The following is a 21,028-nucleotide window of genomic DNA, read 5'->3' on the forward strand; positions in this document are numbered from 1 at the left end:
AGGGAAGGCAGGTGATAGAGATGAGAAGGAGGTGTACTGTTGTTGTTCAGCTGCATCAGTAGTGTTCAGCTCTCCATGACCCCATTTGGGGTTTTCTTGGCAAAGATACTAGGATGGTTTGACACTTCCTTCTCCAGATCACCTTACAGATGAGGAAACTGAGGCAAATGGAGGTTAAGTGACTTGCCCAGGGTCACACAGCTAGTTAGTATCTGAGGTCACATCTGAACTCAGGTCCTCCTGGCTCCAGGGCTGGTGCTCTAGCTAGCTACCCCGAGGGACCTGTAGCATAGCTAGTAAGTAGCTGAACTTCTTGAGCCCTTGAACTTCTATTACTACTACTACTACTACTACTACTACTACTACTACTACTACTACTACTACTACTACTACTACTTTAACTCTGTGCTAAATTGTATTTGGTTGCTACATTCAATTCTATCCATAGGTTATAGCGTCTCAGAATACCACATCTGGACAGGGTCTTGGAGCAGTCCTCTTGAGACGCCAAGACCCCTAATACTGCTGAGGGTAGCTGAATTGTCCTCATATGCCATTGATGAAATAGATTCACCACAAGCTAACAACTAAGATGAAATGATCTTGCTAATACCTATACTTCCCACTGCCTTTAAGTAGTCCATAATCTAATAAATTTTTTTCCTCAGTTGATATATACTACCATCATATGAGGCAGAAAAGGTAAGGATGCTAATATTATCATGTGTCCATCAGAAATAATACACCTAGGGGCAGCTAGGGGGTGCAGTGAATAGAGCACCAGCCCTGGAGTCAGGAGGAGCTGAGTTCAAATCCAGCCTCAGACGCATAACACTTACTAGCCATGTGACCTTGGGCAAGTCACTTAACTGTAATTGCCCTGCCCTCCCCCCCCAAAAAAAAACACAAAGAGAGAGAGAAAGGAAATGAAAGAAAGAAAGAAAGAAAGAAAGAAAGAAAGAAAGAAAGAAAGAAAGAAAGAAAGAAAGAAAGAAAGAAAGAAAGAAGAAGAAAGAAAGAGGAAGAAAGAAAGAAAAAGAAAGAATACACCTAGTAAACAGCAGGGCTGGGGAGATCAAACACAAGACCCTGACTCAGTTTCCCAATCTGTAAATGAGAGGGTTGGACTAAATTACTTTTGAGGTCCCTTCCAACTTTTGACTGCTAAATCTATTCCATACCTCACTGTCTCTCTGACATCTAGAACCTACATATAGGGTGTTTTAGTAGAAAAAAATCACATATGAAATGTCCTAAAACACAAAACACTGGAAGGAACACAACACCCACAGGAGGTGCCAAATGCCATGAACATTCGCCTGGTTATGAAAGCTTCCTTTCATTCCTTTGATACTGGAGATACCCAAGCAAAACTTGCTGAAAGAGAAAAGCACACCCACCCATACATCTGAGCCAAAAAATAAAAATGCAAAGCTCTTATATAAATATTTGCAGGCCTGTGATAACCTCCAGGTTCCAGTCATGCTACAGTCTATAGAACCAATTTTCCTACTTTGTTGGCAACTTCTTTTTCTACTTAGGGGTGACATTTTCCTTCTAAGCAAATTCCTATTCTGTGCTGTCCCTCCCAGTCTCTTCATCACAGAGTAAAAAGTAAAACAAAGAATTCCACCAGAAGTAAGGATACTTGGGATCTCGTTTTAACTCTTCCACAACTCCCACAGAGAACTTGGTCAAGTTGTAGGGCTTTCCTGGGCTTGAACTTCCTCTTCCATAAAATGAGGGTTTTTTTTTAAATGGTCTTTAATTGGACAGAACATTCAGTTCTGTCAGAACATTCTTTGTTCTAAAGCCCTTTCTGGCTCTGGTTGTCTCTATTCTATGTTCTAATGTTCCTTCTAGCCCTGAAATTCTCTATGTTCCGATGCCCCTTCCAGCTTGGGCAAACTACGTTCTAAGGTGGTCCCTTCCAGCTCTATTAGTTTCTGCATTCTAAGGACCCTTTTAGCTCTGGCATTCTTTCTTCTATGTTCTAAGGTCCCTTCCAGCTCTGGAATTCTCTGTTCTATGCTGTAAGGTTCCTTCAGGTCTAACATTCTTTCTGTTCTTGCCTTGCAAACTCTGGCATTCCCCCCTCCAGCTCCAACAGTCTCTAAGTGCATTATTCTATTTTCATTTTAAGCTTTCCCCTGAGTAGAATTGGAATGAAAGACTTTGAGCCCTGAAAAAAGGAATTTCAGGCATCAGGGAGCAAGCTTAGGAAGAGTATTTTTGTTTTGAGGGGAAGGAGGGAGGAAAGCCCCTGAGGTATCTAGAAATCCCACACCCACAGGAGCACTTATGTAAGGTCAGCCCCAGCACAAATACCATCCTCATTCTCAGGAGTAATGCTAGTCATTGAAATCGCCCCCACATTATACAGGATTTGACAATTTGCAAAATACTTCCCTTAGAACAGCCCAGAGAGGGAGGCAGTGTGGTGGTTTTATTGGTCTAAGGAGCCAGGTGCTTGGGGAGCCTCCCTCCCCTAAAGCAGACAGGCAGCTCGAAACTGCCAAGCATTCTATGCTCTTAGAGGATCCCTTGGGGCAATGGGAGATTAAATGTCTTGTCTATTGTCTAATAGCAAGCATACTTCAAAGGCAGAAATGGAAGCCAGGTCTCCCTGGGTTCAATACCTCTATCTACTACACTTCTATTTCTTTCAGTTAGAGTATTATTATCCCCATTTCACATATACACTATACTGACCTTAAAGAAAACTGAAGTACTTTGCTGATGGTCAACAGAGCTGGGAAATGACAAAGCCAGGGCACGAATGTGGAGTCTCCCAACTCAAAGCCAGTGCTGTTTTCTCTACACCCGCCTAAGTCAGCACTCCAGTGGTCAGACAGAAGCCATTACAGTCTTCTCTAGGAATAAGCAGGCAACAGAGAAGCAATAGAAAAGTGTTGAAGTCTGGCTAGAACTCACTGGGCAGCCTAAAGAGAAGCATTTTTTTTTTTTCTGCGAGAACCATAAAATCTGGCATATCTCCCTGAAATATAGCCAGGACTACAGCAAACACACAATACAAATCCTCCATTTCCTCTCTTGTCCTGGTCACCCCATATGGGGAGATGGGGAAATTCTGCAGATGTTGCAACATCTTTTATTCATCATTTCCAAAGTCACTCCCTGGCTTATCACCTTCCCATCTTGGTACAAACTTTACTCATATATAGGCTCTTCAGAAACTGGTAAAAAGATTATAAATTCTACCATGCCCACTCTTGCCCCAAGCCATCCCACAAGGAAGCAGTGTAGCCTAGTGGAAATCATCTGGGATGAAGCATAAATCTTTCCTCTTCCACTTACTAGCTATATGACCCTGTCAAAGTTCCTTCACTTCTCTGACCCAGTTTCTGAAGTTTCTAGAGAACTTACTGTTTATAGCCCACCATGTGATTGAGATGGCTCTCTCCAATAATTGCTAAATCCAATTTTTTTCCTCAGTCCACATTCTTCCTGATCTCCCTATAGCATGTCACTGTTAACCACCTGATCTTTTCCTTCTAGAGAGCTTTTCCTCTTTCATATTTCATGGCATTGCTCTGACCTGGTTCTCTTCCTCCTTGGCTGACTACTCCTCAATCTCCCTACCATGTCCTGATCCCTGTTCACAAATTTATCCCATGGTTGTGTTCTCCTTCCTCTTTTTAAAGGATGATCCCATCAGATTCCAAGGGTTCGTATAGCCTCTCTACACAGAGGACAACCAGATCTACACAGTGAGTCAATAAACACTCCCAGACCCTGGGAGCTAAGAGCTACACTCCAGTCCCAAATACCCAACTGCCTGCTGAACACCACCACCTGGATGTCCCATCAGCAACTCAAATGCACTCAAAGTCCACAGCAACTTTGTTTTCTGGTTATCTTTCCCCTGAAACCTATCCCTTTTCCTAAATTTCCTATTTCTGTCAAGGTCACTACCATCCTTCAAGTCACCCAGGTTCACAACTCTGGTCTTCCTCTATTCTTCATTCTTCATCACCACCAAAATCCAATCAGTTAAGTCTTGTGATTTCCTCCTCCACAACACCCTCAATCCATACCCTTCTGTACATTTATATGACCCTAGCTCCAGCCTACATCTCCTGTCTCCTGGATTATTGCAATAACAGCTAATCAGACTCCTCACTTCCTCCCTCTCTCCTCTCTAATCCATTTTCCATAGAGCTATAATAAATAACACTAATTTATATTCCAAAGGCACAAACCTGCCCAGATCACTCCTCCTGCTTGAGAAGTTTCAATGGCTCCCTATAGTGGATCAAATACAAAATCTTGTTTGGTCTTTTATAATCTATTTCAGACCGATGTTACGTGACTGTCCAACCACACACACTATAGACCAGCCCGACTGGCCCACCCACTGCTATGTGCACACAACATTCTATCTCCTGGCCCTGTTCTTTTGCAGAGGCTGCCCCTCATGCCCAGAATGCTCTCCTTCCCACCTAGCTCACTGCAAGGTTCAAATCAAGCCTTTTACACAAAACCTTTTCTCATCTCCACTCAAATAGTCAGGACCCTCTCCCCACAAGCTTCTCCTCCCACCCAAATTACTTTATATTTACTTATGTGTGCAAATGTTTTTTCTCCCAGTAGAATGCAAGTTTCTTGAGAGTAGTGATGGCTTCTGTGTCCCTAACCACCCAGCATAGTGCCTAATTAATAAATGCTTTTTCAAATGAAATAGAATATTTCAGCTCAAGGTTCACTGTTCAGAGCCTGTGGTGTTGTAAGGCTAAGAGATCAAGACAGAGAGAGGAATCACTGTCAAGGTTTTCTCCCTATACACTCCATTTGTGGAAGCAGCTGGAAAGGAGACAGCCTGGTTGCAGTTCCCCAGGGAGTACCCAGGAGCATCAGGAATTCGTTTTTCATGAGTGAAGCTCTCAGCAGTGTGGGCAAGTGTTCACTTTGGGAGTCTATGAAAACATGTTTGGGAAACTGGCAGGCAAGCAAAGAGAGTGTGGGTGGACTAATGTAGAGAGTGAGAGCTAGAGCCCCCAGCAATATCTTTCGGGAGAGAGACAAAATACTGGTGAATGGAGACACTGAAGGTCTCCAAAGACAGGGAACTCACCACTCCTTCCTGAGGTAGCCCTTCTGGTGTTAGCTCCAATTATCAGGAAGCATTTCCTTATACAGAAACAAATCTCCACACCCACCACCATCCTCATTTCCACCAGCTGGTCCTCCTTCTGCCACCTGGGTCCAAGCAGAAGTAGTCAAATATCCCTCTTCCATAATAATGATTACAAGACTTTGGGCCAGAGGTGTCAGATATGCTGTCAGAGGTCATCACAAATGAGATTAAAATTTAATGGGGAAATATATAACAAAATAAACAAAAATACAATAAAACTAGATAACATTGCACTTTAAAACGAAGTCAATATGTTGCGTGAAGGGAACCTTAAGTAAAAATTAGTGGCCCCCATTTCTATTTGAGTTTAACATCACTGCTTTCAGCTATCAGTTTCCTTTCTTGTTTATATTGTTCTGTATTCTCAACAAGAATATGTTTTCTGAAGGCAAGGACCAAGTCATATTTCTTTGTATCCCCCACAGCACCTAACATGGCACCTCACACACGAAAAAGTCGGAAACTTTCAAAGGAAAGTTTGAGTGAGAGTCTAGTTCATATCCCTCAAGTAGCAGAGAGGATCTGAGACTCAGAGAGAAAACCACCCACAGCTGGAAAGAAAACCCAGGTCTCTTGACTCTTCATTCACTATTTTTTCTTCTCTTCCACAATATGATAGTCAAATTCTGGAGCTTGGTAGAACCTGATCATATCATATTTAGCGACCATTCTCTGGTCCAGAACAATAATCCTTCATGGGCAATTGTCACCATTAAATTTCAACCTTGACCCTCAGAAAGTACAAAAGGCCATATATGACTTCTCACTACTTCCTTGAATAGTGTGCAATGATGTGTGTGCCATAAGATGTGGTAGTCATTATTGGTTGGTCTTGATTAACTTTTGTTCTGTTACAAGCAAAGGCTAAGGTAGAGAGGGAAAATATCTTGAGATAATTAAGATATGAAAAAGACATTAATATAAATTTATTTTTAAATCTATAAATTTATATTTAAATATCATGAAAAACAAATTTTAAATGTAATGGGTAACTAGAAAGCATAGTAGATAATAAGCGCTAAATTTGAAGTCAGGATGTCCTAAGTTCAAATCCTACCTCAGACATTTGCTAGGTATGTGACTCTGGACAAGTCACTTAATATCCTTCAATCTGTTTCATCATCTGTTAAATAACAGAGCCCACATCACGGTGTTGTTACAAGGATCAAGTGAGATAACATGTAGAACACTTTGCAAACTTGCAGTGCTATATAAATTCTGACTATTATTATGAATAATAATAATTGAAAAAATAAACAAAGGTAATACATGAACGCACAAAGCAATAGGTGGAAAGCCCCAACAGACACTGGACTGAAAGGGGGTGACACTAGTAATAAAAAATTAAACTGTGACCTACACTACCAATACCGTATGTCAATAAACTATTCCAATTCAAAGCCTTGCATAACTGATAGGCTGAAAACCATTTTTTTTTATTATAGTCCATGAAATATTCATACTTGAGAGGTTTTCCTGCACTAACCTGAAAGGACTATATAAAAATGCCTATTTATTTCTAAGAACTTCTATTTTCAAAATAATAAACTCCTTTGATTGGCTAACCTTGGTTCTGGAAAACCAATGACAAAATTCATTTCAGTCTTCTTAGCGGAAACATAGGGGACTATTGGTGCAGAACATTTCCTACACAGATTGTGTCAGTCTTGCTTAAATATTTTTTTTTGTTATGTGAGAGAGTTCAATTGGGAGTGGGAGAAGGTTTTATCAACAAATTACTTTGATGAAAAAAAAAGTATCAATAAAAACTTGTATGAACACCTTTGTTCAAAATTCTTCAGTGTCACCCTATTGCAATCCAAGTGAGGATCAAATACTCTTAACTGGAGACTGAAGAGCCCCCTACCCCACCATCTAGCAACATTCTACCTTTCCAGGCTTATCTAATAAGAACTCCTCCAATAAACACCCTAAACAAGTCAGTTAAGCCAGTCTAATTTCCATTCTCTGTACACATGGTGGTACTTTCTCACCACTACTCAAACCCTTTCCTATACAAAGGGTGTCCTCTCTCCCTTTCTTCACCCATCATTTAAAATACAACTCAGATATTACCTCCTCCAGGAAGCTGCCATCCATGGTCAATAACAAACTTCCCCAGTAGACCTCCCACAGTTTTGTTACATGCCTTTCTAAAGCTCTTAACATATAATACTGTGCATTGCCTCTGGGCACCATCTTAGTCTACTTCTTGACCATGAGCTTGGTCAGAGTAAAAATTTTCTTGTCTAAACTTACTAGCAATTAGCAAGCAGTATTCTGCAAACATTTATACACTCAGCTTTAATAAATGAATAAACTCAAGTATTTGAAAAAGACTTCTAAAATAGGATCTCTAAATATGTATACAGTACACAGTCTTCTTGGGTTCTATTGATAATTTAACGTGTAATGTTCTTTAACTGAGGGCACATCCTTCTCTGACAAATGAAAGAAGCCAAAGACCTATTGTTCCTATATTAAGCTCTTATGATGAACAATGTAAAAGGGTTATATGATCGAAGTATGTGGCATTGCCAAATCCACAACCTACCTGTAGCAACAAGCTTCAAAGCATAAGGCTTTCTAGAGATTTATTCTAGGAGGAAGAATCCCACAAAAATCAGTGCCAGGGGACAGGGGCTCTGTATTGGATTGTCACTAATTTCCTGTTACACCTTGCTCAAATCACTGCCCCTTCTGGACCTGTGTTGTCCCCTCTATAATATGAGACGATTGGACTTGACAATCACTTAGTACCCTTCAAAGCTGACATTTTTGCGTTCTATGATCAATTTAGCTCTTCTTAATGAATGGAAAATGTTAGGCATCTAAAACATATCCCAACCTTTTCATGTGGTAAAAATTGAAGAAAATAAAACTTTTTTTAATATAAAAAATGAAAGTGTTATTTGCTTTGGGATAATCAGCTTCAATTGTAACTTCACAGAAATGACCTCTAAGATTGCAAATTTCTGGGTGGCTTTACCAAAAAATGATGATAAAGCCAAAAGTGTAGAATTTGTAAGGAAAGGAAACCAGCTGGGCTAAAAGGAAATTAGCTGGGCTAATCTGAGCTAACGAAGACTATGAAAAGAAGACACATACAAGAATGAAACCAAAATATCATGATTGGGGACACGATTTCTGCGAGTAAAAGATACTTCCTAAAAAATGACTCATTTTCTTTTTTCAAACAGCTTCAAAGACATTATTCTAAAAACGCAATTTTGTATGTAAATTCTCCTAACTGGCACAACATGAGCTATACCACTGATACCCAGGCATGCAATGTTTGCACACAGTAGGTACTTAATCCAGAAGAAGTGGTTCAAATCACACCTCAAAGACTAACTGTGTGACCCTAGGCAAGTTACATAAATTCTTTGTGCCTTGGTTTCCTCATCTGGAAAATGGACTCAGAGGCCTCTTAGGTCCATTGTAAATCTATGATCTTAAGACCCTAAATGTTTGATGAATTTAACATCTGAGGGAAAGAGAAGAAGGTGAATGTGTGTTCAGTCACATTCTATTTTTCATGACCCCATTTGGGGTTTTCTCTGCAAAGCTACTCAAGTGGTTTTCCATTTCCTTCTCCAGCCCATTTTATAGATGAAGCAAATAGAGTTAAGTGATTTGCTTAGGGTCACACAGGCTGGATTTGAACTTAGATGTCTTCCTTACTCCAGGCCAGGTTCCCTACCCACCTAGCTTCCCAGATGACAGTCCTGAAAATAGCTGAAGACAGCTGGCATGTAACCCTTAAGCCTTCCCAAGGTTAAACATTCTCAGCTACTTCAAACCAAATTCACATGTTATGGCTTTGGGGCCCCTCATCATCCAGATCATCCTCTTGTGGATACAATGCATCTTGGGAGTCCTTGTGAACTGCCAGATGAATCTATGGCCCCACTCTGCCAGGCCTCCCTCCTATACAACTCAGGTAAGCTTAAGATGAAAACTATCACCAGTTCTAGTTAGAACCAGAACTAGCCTAGGCTGGGCTGCTGAAACTTTCCAGCAAGCCTGCTGATGCCCGTCAGTAATGATGCCACCTTCTTCATCCTGAGACGGCCTTCCTGGCTAAATTTTAGAGAATTCCCTCCCCCTGGTCCTTCCATTTTGCTGCTGGTTTATGTTCCCTGACCCATCACCCCCTCAGCTACGTGACAGCTGCCACAGCAGACCTCTTGGTCTAAAAACGCTATGGAAATCTTGGCCCCTAGAGACAGTGCCAAGGGCATAGCCCACTGTTCCTCCAGGCCACCAGCCAACACGATGTCCCATGGGATGGTAAGGGCAAGGAAGGTCACATGTGACTCCAGTCCTGTCTGGCTTGCTGTTCATCTGTCCATGCCCTACTGTCTTGCACTTGTGTATACCAATAAACCACTCCATCCCATTATAATGGTACTGCAAGTCACTCACCAGGACCCTGCCCTAAATTTGCAGGACACCTGAAAAAGCAGTGCCCAGAACTACACTCTGGGGGGCAGAGCATAGCTGAGCTAGACACTTTGTATAAGAGTAGCCTAATGGAGAATTCTTCTTCTAAGTACTTTCCTTGAACAACTGACTTGGATGATCTTAGATGTGGTACTAGTCAGAAACTTTAGACTGTATCTGGTAGGCAAATGAAGGAAGATGAGTATCAATGTAATCAAATTACGAAAATGAATCTAGCAACCTGCAGAAGATGAGGGATGGACAGGATGCAAGAGTGAGAAACGAGGAGGTCCATCAGTCAACCATGACATCTCCATTGAAAGAGGGCAGAATTATAAAATTGTGTCTAACCTTAAGGCCCTACAGAAATAGGAATAATTGTTATTGTTATGGAATCTTCACTAACTCAGGCACAAACCATACAGCATTGTGGAAAAGCATTGACTCTGGAGTCAGAGGCCTTGAATTTGTATGACCCTGGGAAGGTCTCAGTTTCCCTTAAGTGAGTGAGGAGTGAGAATAATTAAAATATAAAGGCAACTCGCAAATCTCATCCTGGATTGTAGCCTGATCTTCTTGGAAATTCTGCCTTTTTAGCAGAGAAGTTAACTGTTAACAGAATTCACTACTTTTTTGAACTTCTCCCCCTCTTCTTTCCCTGACCACCCAGTGATGGAAATAATAAGCAATGAAATGTTCCAAAGGCTCTAGATACTCCACCAACTGGATAGCCAAGAAACAGCACAGGAGTCTAGGAGAAGAATGTCCTCGTGCTCAATTATAAAATGAATGGTACCTGGCCAACAGGAAGGGGGTGTTTTTTTACACCATCAGATAATCAATCTAGGGCTAGAACAGAACTCAGTGGACATCGAATCCAATGCCTTCACATGACAGATGAGGAAACGAAGGCCCGAAGAAGTTAAGTGATTCGTCCAAGTTGTCAGGGGTTATATGCAGAGGTGAGATTTACACCCAGGTTTTCTGACTCCAGAATGAGATTTCTTTCCATTGTACCAAAACAAAACCAAAACCAAAGAGCAAGGGGTGGCCAGGTGGCTCAGCGAGTAAGAGCACCAGCCCCAGTGTCGGGATGACCTGGAGATCAAATCTGGGCTCAGACACTTAGCACCCACCCAGAAACACCTGGCCATGTAACCTTGAGCAAGTTACTTAACCCCGATTGCTTTAAAAAAAAAAAAAAGCAACCCTTCCACTTCAAAGGTATTTACCTTTCACCAAATTTACCTAATGACCCAGTCACTTAACTTTTCATATGGAAAGCTTCATCCAAAACTTTTTCTTTTTTTTTAAGAGTAATATGTAACTTGTCATTTATATTATAATACTGTAGATCTAGTAAGGCTCTTTGAGAGCACCTTGTCCAATTCTTTTTCTAGAGAGAAGAAAACTAAGGCCCCTATAGGAAATATGACTCTCCTAAGGTCACCGAATGAGTAAAACCAGACAGCATTTGCCATTTATCTTACATAGACTCTCAGGGTTGAAAAGTTCCTTACAAATGATCATGAATCCCCTTTCTGCACCATCCCTGACAAATTGTCCCCCAGACTCCTCTTGAAGACTTCCACAGAAACTCTCAAGGTAGCCCATTCTAACTTTCTTGTTCAACACCTCTTATTGTCAGGAAGCATCACAGATCTTTAGGACGAAAAGATAAACTGAAAAACTGGATAGTCTATGTGAAATTATTCATTCTTTGATAATACTCGATAATTGGGACATTCTATGCCTATATATAGATATACTGTGTGTACATATATATACACGTTTATACACATGCACACACATATGATATACACACACCTACGTATATAGATTTTAAAAGACTACGCTCTATAGCATTATTCTTAATATCTGTAACACAGGAACAAGAAAGACCCAACTCACTGGGTGTGTCAGCACCATGGCTAGGGAAAATGGAAAACAACCCTGCACCCAAAGGGTGGAGGTGGGGTCAAACAGATTTTTTTTTAAGTAGGAATAAGTTTAGTAAACTGCCCTTTTGGCCAGTTTGCTTCATCAGGTTCCATTAAGTCTCCAGGGCACAGGAAGAATATGGCAGCATTGTGTGGGCTCTCTAGGACACTAGGCTTGTCTTTATTTTTCCTATAATGAGCAGTTAGAAAAGAGCCAAGAGAACAGTGGTGTTGTTCTGTGACTTCCTCACCATTCCTGGTAGTTAGTGGTCAGTTTTCCAGTTCAGGTAAATCTGAAAAAGCCATTCTAAGAGAGCTTAGGCAATATTTCTGATAAGGCAATTGGCTGAAATACTGCCCCATGAGCTTTCATGTAAGAAAGATATACCAAACCAACTCAGTGGGGAAGCTTAGTTTAATTAGAAGGAAAAGGAAAAACAGGGGGTTCACTCTGCCGGCATCTCCTTTTCACTAGTCCTCAAAGTTCATAATAGTACTATTCTTTTTTCTTCATTTTTCTATGCAATGAATCACAGACCTTACCTTCCTCCATAAATTCATTGAGTTTTTAGGACAGGAAAGTTATACCTTCACCTAATGGAGATGACAATTTAAATCCAACCCAACTTGTGTCAGAGATGAGTGGGAAGAGGCAGGGTGTCTTTTTAATGGAATGAAAATTTGTTTAGAATAGTGCTTAAATTGTAAAATGTTTCTAAAAACACATTATATACACCCAAACACTGGTGGATCTGTGATCTAGTCATTGTAAGTACTCCTTCCAATGCTACAGATTAAAGGATTAATGTTTACCCATCTAGGGTCACCTGTGTCCTACTGTGTAAATTGGGGGATTTACCCGACATTGCTAGGAACCTTCTACTTGTTCTCAAATATTCAGAGCAAGGGACAATTGATTGATACAGCATGGATGTTCCATGCTATAGATGTGTAATGGGAATGTAAATTTTGGAGATCTTCCCTGCCCCTAGGCTGGAGTGCACCTGGAGCCTGAGGTGGGAGGCTTGTTTTTCGGTAGATACTTCTTGATTGGCCAGTGAGTCAGTAGGGTTGTTGCATTCTCTGAGCCAGGAGAAGGGTATATAGACCCTGATTTGAGGCTTTGTTTTGGGGCTCACTTTGAGAAATGTTCTGTGATTTGATCTGGATTCTGGGAAACCGTTGTTGAGAGCCCCCCCCCCCTCCTCGGCTTTGAATAACCTAGATGTTGAAACCCAGATGTTGATTTGGTATGGATGTAATGGTTGGACAGTTTTGGAGACCTGTCTACTTGATCTGTTTCTCTGTCTTGATAATTCGGTCTGTATACTCTGAAGTTCGGGGTGCTGACCTTTTTCCCCTGAACTAGGTAAATGATACATATTTGACTGATTAAAGTAAGCTTGTTAACCCATTTTGAGTTGCTTTCCTTTATCAAAGCAGATCCAAGAACCTGTGTGAGCAGCCATCCTGGGGACGATGGGGTGCTTGCTGCTACAATGCTATCTATGAAATCTATGAAATGTACCTATAATAGGTATGTGTGCATATGTATGTATATGAGGACAGGGAGAAAAATAAGAGTACAAAGAGAAAGAGCCCTGGAGGGACGAGGTGAGAGAAGGAGATAGATATGGTAGCTACAAGAAAGGGAAAGCCAAAGGGAAGAAAGAGTAGCAAGAGAAGGAGATTAACAGAGCAAGGAAAGAGATTGTGTTCAGGTCTTCATGACCTTCTTGGCATTCCAGTAATAACTCAGAGTTTTTATTATCCCCTCAGGGTAGAGGAACATAGAGTTCCCCACTTAGCACCTTGGGGTGCAGCAGGGACAAGTCTCCTATTGTCAAAACACCATACATGCTTTTGGATAGAGCTGAAATCCCATGCAAGTCACAGCAGTTGCTAGGGCAGTTGAAGATTTTAGAATAACAGTCTAGCCTTAACCATAATATAGGAGGAAAAAAAGTTTAAGACTTACAATAGGCATTTTTAAGTGCCTTTGAAGATGTATATTTGTCAGCATAGTTTATTAAGCAGTCACTGTGTTTATGGCACTGAACTAGGCACTTAGCCAAGTAAAAGGGAATAAGTAGATTAATAAAGTAGACATAAATAAAAAGTCTAGTAGCTGGAAACACACATTATACTGGAGGAGGAAAAGACCTGGATCCTGCCTCACAAACTGCTTAGATGTGTGACCTTGAGTAAGTCACTTAACTTCTCCCTAATTCAGTTTCCTCACTTGTAAAATGAAGAAAACAATAGCACTTAACTCACAGGGGCTGTTGTGCAGATCAAATGGGAAGAGAGGGTCAAAGAATCATAGGTTTTGGTCTAAAGTAGAACCTAGAGGTTATCTAGTACAAAACATTTTGATAGATGAGAAAACTAAAGCCCACAGAGACTTATCCAAAACCACAGGTAAATTTTTGGCAAAGCCAAAACCAGAACCTAGGACTCCTGACTGCCAGTCCAGGATTCATTGGAATTGTACCAATGGAATTTTATAGACTTTAACAAGGAGTAACTTTGGCTGAAATTCAAAGTCAGCATTTCCTAAAGCAGTAACACAACCAGCCTGTTTTCTTGACAAGAATCAACCAGGCCTTAGATAATAGTAATAGCTCACACATTTAGCCCTATAAATATATTATTTCATTTGAGCCTTGTAACAACCCTGTAGGATGTGGGTAACGTTGAATATATTTTCTCCATTTTACACATGAGGATATTGAACCAAAGAGAGGAAGAGACTTTCTCCATGTTAACCACCTCAGAATCGGCTTACCTCGAATTCAAACACAATCCTCTTGCCTTCAAGTCCAAGGAATTAATTTGATGGGTGTGACTGATCATAATTATTAACCTCGGGCAATAGGTTAGAGGCAAGCCTCAAACTGACCCTTCTTCTAGAGTGTCTCCCATACCTACCACAGATGTGTAAAATAACAAATTCATTTTAGTTCAATTTCTTTGGACAAAGTTTTGTTTTCTTTGATTTTTTTTTTGAGTGGAGAGGGATAATTGTTCATTTGCATATATTTACTCAGAGAGTACACACAATTTAGTTCCCAGAAGAAAATTTGTGTTTTAGCACAAGATCATAGGCAAGTTTAAAGAGATTGCCAATATACCACATTCTTGTATGGTTATTTTTTCTTTCCTAGAGGGGGAAAAAAGCCTCCTTACAAATTCTGTTTTTTCAAGCTATGCCACAGGGATAGCCACAGGCCTGGCTCTTGGTTCCCCTTTTCACAAATGAGAATGATCATTATGTATCATACAATGGCATCCTTTGTCTTTAAGGACCTAATGTTTGGGGCTAAATCACCCCAATCCTCACAAGATAAAGCACTATGCCTAAGAAGGGGGATCATTTCTTACTTCCCTGTTCCAGCAAAATATTTTCAGACAGATGTGATATATGCCACTAACATGCCTTATGCCCTTAAGCAAACCATTTTGGCTTATCTGTATAATGAGGACATTGGGAAAAGTGGTCTTAAACACCTCTTTCTGACTCTGACACTGTTCTAAGGCCCCTTTCAGCCCTGGCACCCTGATCTAAGGTCCTTCTACTCAGACTTTCTAGATTCTAAGGTTCCCTTCTAGTTTGGACATTCTCAGTTAAAAGGTCCCTTCTGATCTAAAATTCTAGGTTCTAAGGCACCCTTTCCAGATCTGACATCCTAGGTTTAAGGTGACCTTCCAGTTCTAAAATGCCAGCTGTGGATGCCCATGTCTTTCCTCTGCTAACTTAGTATACTGTCCCCAAAATGGAATCCTAATGTAGCCTTCCACATAAAACTGATCAATTCAACTCTTCTAAGTGGAATCAATGTTATAACTCAATTAGGAAGACTTCGACCATCTTCAGAATCAAGAATACCTGGTTTAACTGCTGACTGACAATATGAACCAGAGACAGTCAATGATAGTCAATGCCCCTAGTCAACTCTCCAAGACTGTAATTTGTAGAAGAGTTACTGTTCAGAGTGTCCACATAGGCCTTTACAAAGGTTAATGAATTCACAAGTCTGTTTTATTTTTAAAGGATGCCCAACATATATGTAAAGAAATCACATTCGGGGCAGCCAGGTAGCACATCGAGTAATAGCACCGGCTCCAGTGTCGGGATGACCTGGAGATCGAATCCCGGGCTCAGACACTTAGCACCCACCCAGAAACACCTGGCTGTGTAACCTTGAGCCAGTTACTTAACCCCGATTGCTTAAAAAAAAATACATTAAAGGGAATTTGCTTAGCAGGTAAAAAAAAAAATGCCAATAAAGTATTTGGAAGAGAAACTTACAGATTTTCAAACTTGGAGTTCAACAGGGCCAGCTCCACCCTAACTATCATAATGGTCTTTAAATTTGCTTAATTATGGGAGGAAAAAAAGTGAAAACAAAAAAAAAAACTTTCTAGGAATTAAAAAATATTAAACACAAAAGTGTTATTTAACCACTAATAACATCAGACAGAAATCCGGATATTTCCTAATTGATTATAGGCATTCTCTGTTTTACGGAGAAGTTTTAATTCTTTAAAATTCTAAGTGGAACTTTATTTCCATCTCATGGTATCTGCTTTCAGGAAGGGAAAAGCAATTAACTTTTAAATAACATTATCAAATAAAGTTAATAGAAAGCATGTGCAACCATTAAAAGAGCTGCTGACTCCTTGTTTTCTCAACCAAAAGATGCATTCATTTCTTACACTGCCAATTTAGCTAGATATAATAGGTTCATTGAGAAGATGTGGCTTCAGGCTTTAAATGACTTCACACCCTCAAAAAGGTTTGAGCAGGAGTTTTCTCATCTGTATCCCCTTCCCAAAGTAAACTGGTCCATATACAGGGAGTCAGGAATTCTCTGATCCTTTCAATGGCTCAAGATTGCAGACACATTCCTCAGCCTGTCCTTTAAGACTCTGCAGAATCTAGTTTTAATCTACCCCTCTCTTCCCACCTCCCACATCGCTTCCCTTTCTATTGCCTCTACGTGATTCCACAGATTATCACCAGTGCCTCCTATACACTCCCTCCTTATCTTTGGCGGCAGAAATTCCAATTTTCCTTTTAAGGCCGGCTCAGGTGTTACTCCCTCTTTGCCCATTCCTTGACTCCTCCATCTAAAAAAGCAAACTCCCTCTTTTCAAGTTTGCCCAGACCTGTCTGGCTAGATCCATTTTGCCCACACAATTTACCTTGCATTCTACTTACATCAGGGTGCATGTATTCCCCTCTTCCCCATTAGACTGTGAACTGGCAAACAATATGACAACTTTGTCACTAGCACCTATTTCACACCAGTCCTGAAACATTTTTTTTTTTTGCCAGCTCTCTGATTTTACTGATGAGGTAGTGCCTCTATTGGGGAAGCTCCCTCTGTTAATGCATATAAGCAAATGTACATTTTCTAGCCTTAGAAGAGTCATTAGCCCAGGGTCACACAAGTCAGTATGTCTTGGAAATGAACCCCAAACCGTCCCAAACTCCAAAGCCCCATCTGTATCCATTGTGCCTCTCCTGAGGCACCTTGACTATCATAAAAATTTACCAATTTGAATGAATTCCTAGAGGACCTTTCTTACAAAACTAAGAATTTGAAGGTCCAAAATTCCCTAGTAGGAGTACACTTTTTTTTATTTTTTTATTTTTTGCGTTTTTGGAGGGAGGAAGGCAAGGCAATTGGGGTTAAGTGACTTGCCCAAGGTCACATGGCTAGTAAGTGTTAAGTGTCTGAGGCCAAATTTGAACTCAGGTCTTCCCTATTCCAGGGCTGGTGCTCTAGTCACTGCACCACCTAGTCGCTCCCAGGAGTACACTTTTAAACAAGATAATAAACCTAATGTTCTTGTAGGCAAAAGTCTTCCATAAAACAAGATGGAAGCATTACATTTAGTTGATTAGTCCCTGACACAATTCATCATCTCAAAAGGCCTGGCCAGACAACCTGTTTCCCAAAGAGTGGCTTCAGAGTCATTGAAGCTGTCCTGACAGGGGAGCATTTTGTAACTGATTTCTGCTCAACTAAGCATTTAAAAGCAGACACAAATGTCAGTTTTAGGATTTTCAATATCCTTCCTTTAAAAATAAAAACACTAATGCCTCATCTTTACCAATCAATGTAAAGAGAATTGAACTGAGAGTCAGGAGACTAAGGTTTTATTTCCAACTTTGTGACAGACTAGAAATCTGAGATTAGACAGTCCTACTTTTTAAATCATTGACTCTGAGTGGACAGAACCTCATCTAGACTCTCCAGATTCTTCCCTCTCCCATGATGCCTTGATACTCTAGAGAAACCTCTGCCCTGGGGCTCCATTTGCCTAATTTGTGACTCGCTCTTTCAGAACAAGCCCCCCATTCATGCTTCAACTCATTCATGCTTTAATTCTCTCTCCAGAATTCTCACTTGCTACTTTCCCTTATCCTCACCCCTCCCCTTTCCAATTCCCCTGTATGTGCTAACTCCCCTCATTAGAAGGTAAGCTCCTTATGGGTAAGGCAAGTCTTGTATTTGTATCCCCAGTACTAAACAGATTGGTAGGCACAGAATAAATGCTTAACCAAGGATCAATCCACCAATTTGTCTTATCTACTTATCTAGTATAAGTCTCTACTTCTCTATCTAACCCCAGGGGTCATCTGGTCCCACAGGGCAGTGAAAAGAAATCTCAACAGGAATCCAAACAGAGATCCTTAGATCTGCTTGAAAGCCCTCAAGAGACAGGGAGCCCACTCCCTCCAGAGGCAGCCCATCCTACTTCTGGAGCTGGCTAATTGTCTGAACAATTTTCACAACATATTCAGAGCTGGAAGGCACCTCAAAAGTCATATGGCCAAAGCAACAGTTGAACAAGAAAGAATCATCTCTACAGGGAAGATTTTTCCTTGCAACAAAGTGAAATCTGCTACCCTGTAACATTCACGGCTGTTCTTATTTTGATTCTAGATGTCCTTGCTGTTAAAGCAAAAAGAATTCCTTCGAGTCAAGGTCAGCCAACAGAATGCTGGCCACAGACTCAAAACTCTGGGCCAGGTCACCAAGGAGGAAACATGGTGAAAGAAAGAGTCCTGGGCATGCATCCTCAATGAGATCAGAGACAAAAGGAAGGGTCCCTTTTATTTGAATATAAGTATAAAAGCACCTTTTGTGCTAACAAAAAGTGCAGAAAGAGTGAATGCCCTTCTACAAACTGAGGGACAGGAATGTAGTAATAAGAGTATTCTGGCACCTTAAGAAATAATAAATATGAAGTTTTTTTTTAAGTTGAGAAGACATAGCAACTGATATAGATCAAGAAAAACCAGGAGAATAACTTATACAATGATTAGAATATTATAAACAACTCTGAAAGATGATGAGAACTCTGATCGATGAAGCAACCAATTGTGAGATCAGATGGTAAAGCAGACTTCCCACTTTTCATCAGAGAAGTGGAGGGGGAGCACTATAAGTGCAAAGTATGTGTGTTGGGGGGGGGGGAGCTCATGGGGCAGAACAAGGACTTCGTTATCAGACATGGCTAATGTGTTGATTTGTTTTCCTTAAATGTAATTTAAATCCTTTTGTTCCAAAGAAGGGTTTGAGGAACAAGAGAGAGTGACTGAAGTGATAGCAATATAAAAAATGGTACTTCAATTAAAAAGAAAAGAATTCTAGGTTGTTGTTGTGTTGGGGGGGGGGGGTGGCTTGGAAACTGGGTTTAAATCCTGGCTCTGCCTTTTACTGCCTATGGGACCTTGGGCAGCTCCCTTCCCCTCCTTAAGCCTCCATTTCCTTCTCTGCAAAATGAGAGGACTGGATTATATGGCTTTGAGATCCTTTTGAACTCTAGGGATCCTATGATTTTCAATCACCTTTAAGTACTATGATCCTAACATTAAGTCTGAGAACAATGAAGTATCAGGATGAACTAATTTTATTCTCAATTTTCTGCCCTAGAACACAATCTAGAGGATTGCAAAACATCCTTCCCTTCAGTGTGAAGGAGATATTCAATAGTTAGAGACTGACAAAGCACCCCCTCCCACAAACCTCCCCTTCCATGAGGCTCCACCTCCACATTTCCTTTTCAAACTTGGTGCAGCTGAGAAGCCAAAGGAACTCTATCTCCCCAACAGTGAAGGATTCTCTCCCAGAGCCATTTCAATGGACAATTTTATAAAACCATAATGGTACCGTTACATATCCAACTGGATTTCCAACATGTAATACAGCTCCCTATACAACACAATCCACCCCTTTGAGAATCTCAGAAATGTACAGACAGCTATTGGCAAAACTCTCTAAGATTTACGAAACATGGTTACAGTGGTATGGTAGAAAAAAAGTACCTGGCTTCCACTCAAAAGACAGAGCAGTATATTAGAAAGAACACTAGATTTGGAGCCAAAAGACCTAGTACAAATCCCAATTCTTCTTACTACCTGTGTGACTTTCCTGTTTTTGCTGACTTTTTTTTTAAATCTCCGATGCTTGTTAGCACAGTGCCTGGCACATAGAAAGAACTTAATAAAAGCTTGTTGACTGACATGATCTTTAAAACAAAGGGATTAGACTTTAAATGATCTTGTAGGCTCTTTCCAGCTCCAACATTCATGAACTGTGATTCAACCCATAAGGATTTAAGTCAGAACCAAAATTCAGAAGCATTATTCATTATTATATGCCTGCACTGGGGGCTTTTCCCTCATGAATTTTAATCTTTGTTGCCACTAAAGTAGTTAACAATAACAGGGAAAAACAATTAAAACTCTTTCTATACGTAGTATGGTTGGTTTTAAGAAAATTCATACTATGCAGGAATAGACCTCCCCCCACCAAAAGACATTTCACAATAATATCATTTACACATTATGGCTCAATCACACTATAATGTCTTAAAGTCTGTTGTATAACATCATTCACTAAATTGCCCGGGAGTGAAAATCTGATGGCTGGTCTCGGCTACCTTTGGGTTCCAAGTCCCCTGGAACTGGGACACTTTACTGAGCCCCTCTTGCTTACTGCAGATGTATAAATTTTATTCCTATGAAGTTAACAGCACCATGTAATAACTTTTCCCTAACCTGATATGCTTCTAATATAAAAGAGGCATGCTTCTAAAAAAAAAAATAAGGCTACAGAAGACAAAAACGGAAGTATAAAAGAATTCTTCTTGTACAAAAGAGTATTCCTTATTACAAATGATCTGGGTTATATACGTTTCATTTACACCCAATCAGAAACACACCCACTATGAATATAGCACCCCCCAAAAGCACTTCCTAAAATATCACTTGCTGGCAAAATTTCTCAAAGTAGTGTATTTTAGAGCTTGGGATGTGATCAGGCTCCTCAATGGCAGCCCTCAAGTGACCCTAGGGAGCCCCATGGAACACTTTCGATCAAGAAATCTGGGTCAAAATCCTATTTGGAGAAAACATTGCCTCATCTGATAGGGCACAACCTTGCTCAGGAAATCATGCTGGGCA

General features: G+C 40.5%; 1 protein-coding gene across 4 annotated transcripts in view; it reads right to left on the reverse strand.

The window, feature by feature from the left end:
- The window catches only part of AFAP1 (actin filament associated protein 1), a 271,615-nt gene that overhangs the window by 222,315 nt on the left and 28,272 nt on the right, over positions 1-21,028 (reverse strand). The window contains exon 1 of one of the 4 annotated variants that reach the window (XM_069070343.1): positions 2,713-2,895. The exons of the other annotated variants lie outside the window; for them this stretch is intronic. The gene's annotated coding sequence lies outside the window, so the exon portion shown is untranslated. Of the gene's footprint in view, positions 1-2,712; positions 2,896-21,028 lie in introns of those variants that run through there. 4 annotated transcript variants of the gene reach the window in all.

The sequence above is a fragment of the Petaurus breviceps genome, unplaced genomic scaffold (genome assembly GCF_028583685.1).
Source record: "Petaurus breviceps papuanus isolate PSGF00001 unplaced genomic scaffold, PetGlider_PUasm1.0 140, whole genome shotgun sequence".
Lineage (NCBI taxonomy): Eukaryota > Metazoa > Chordata > Mammalia > Diprotodontia > Petauridae > Petaurus > Petaurus breviceps.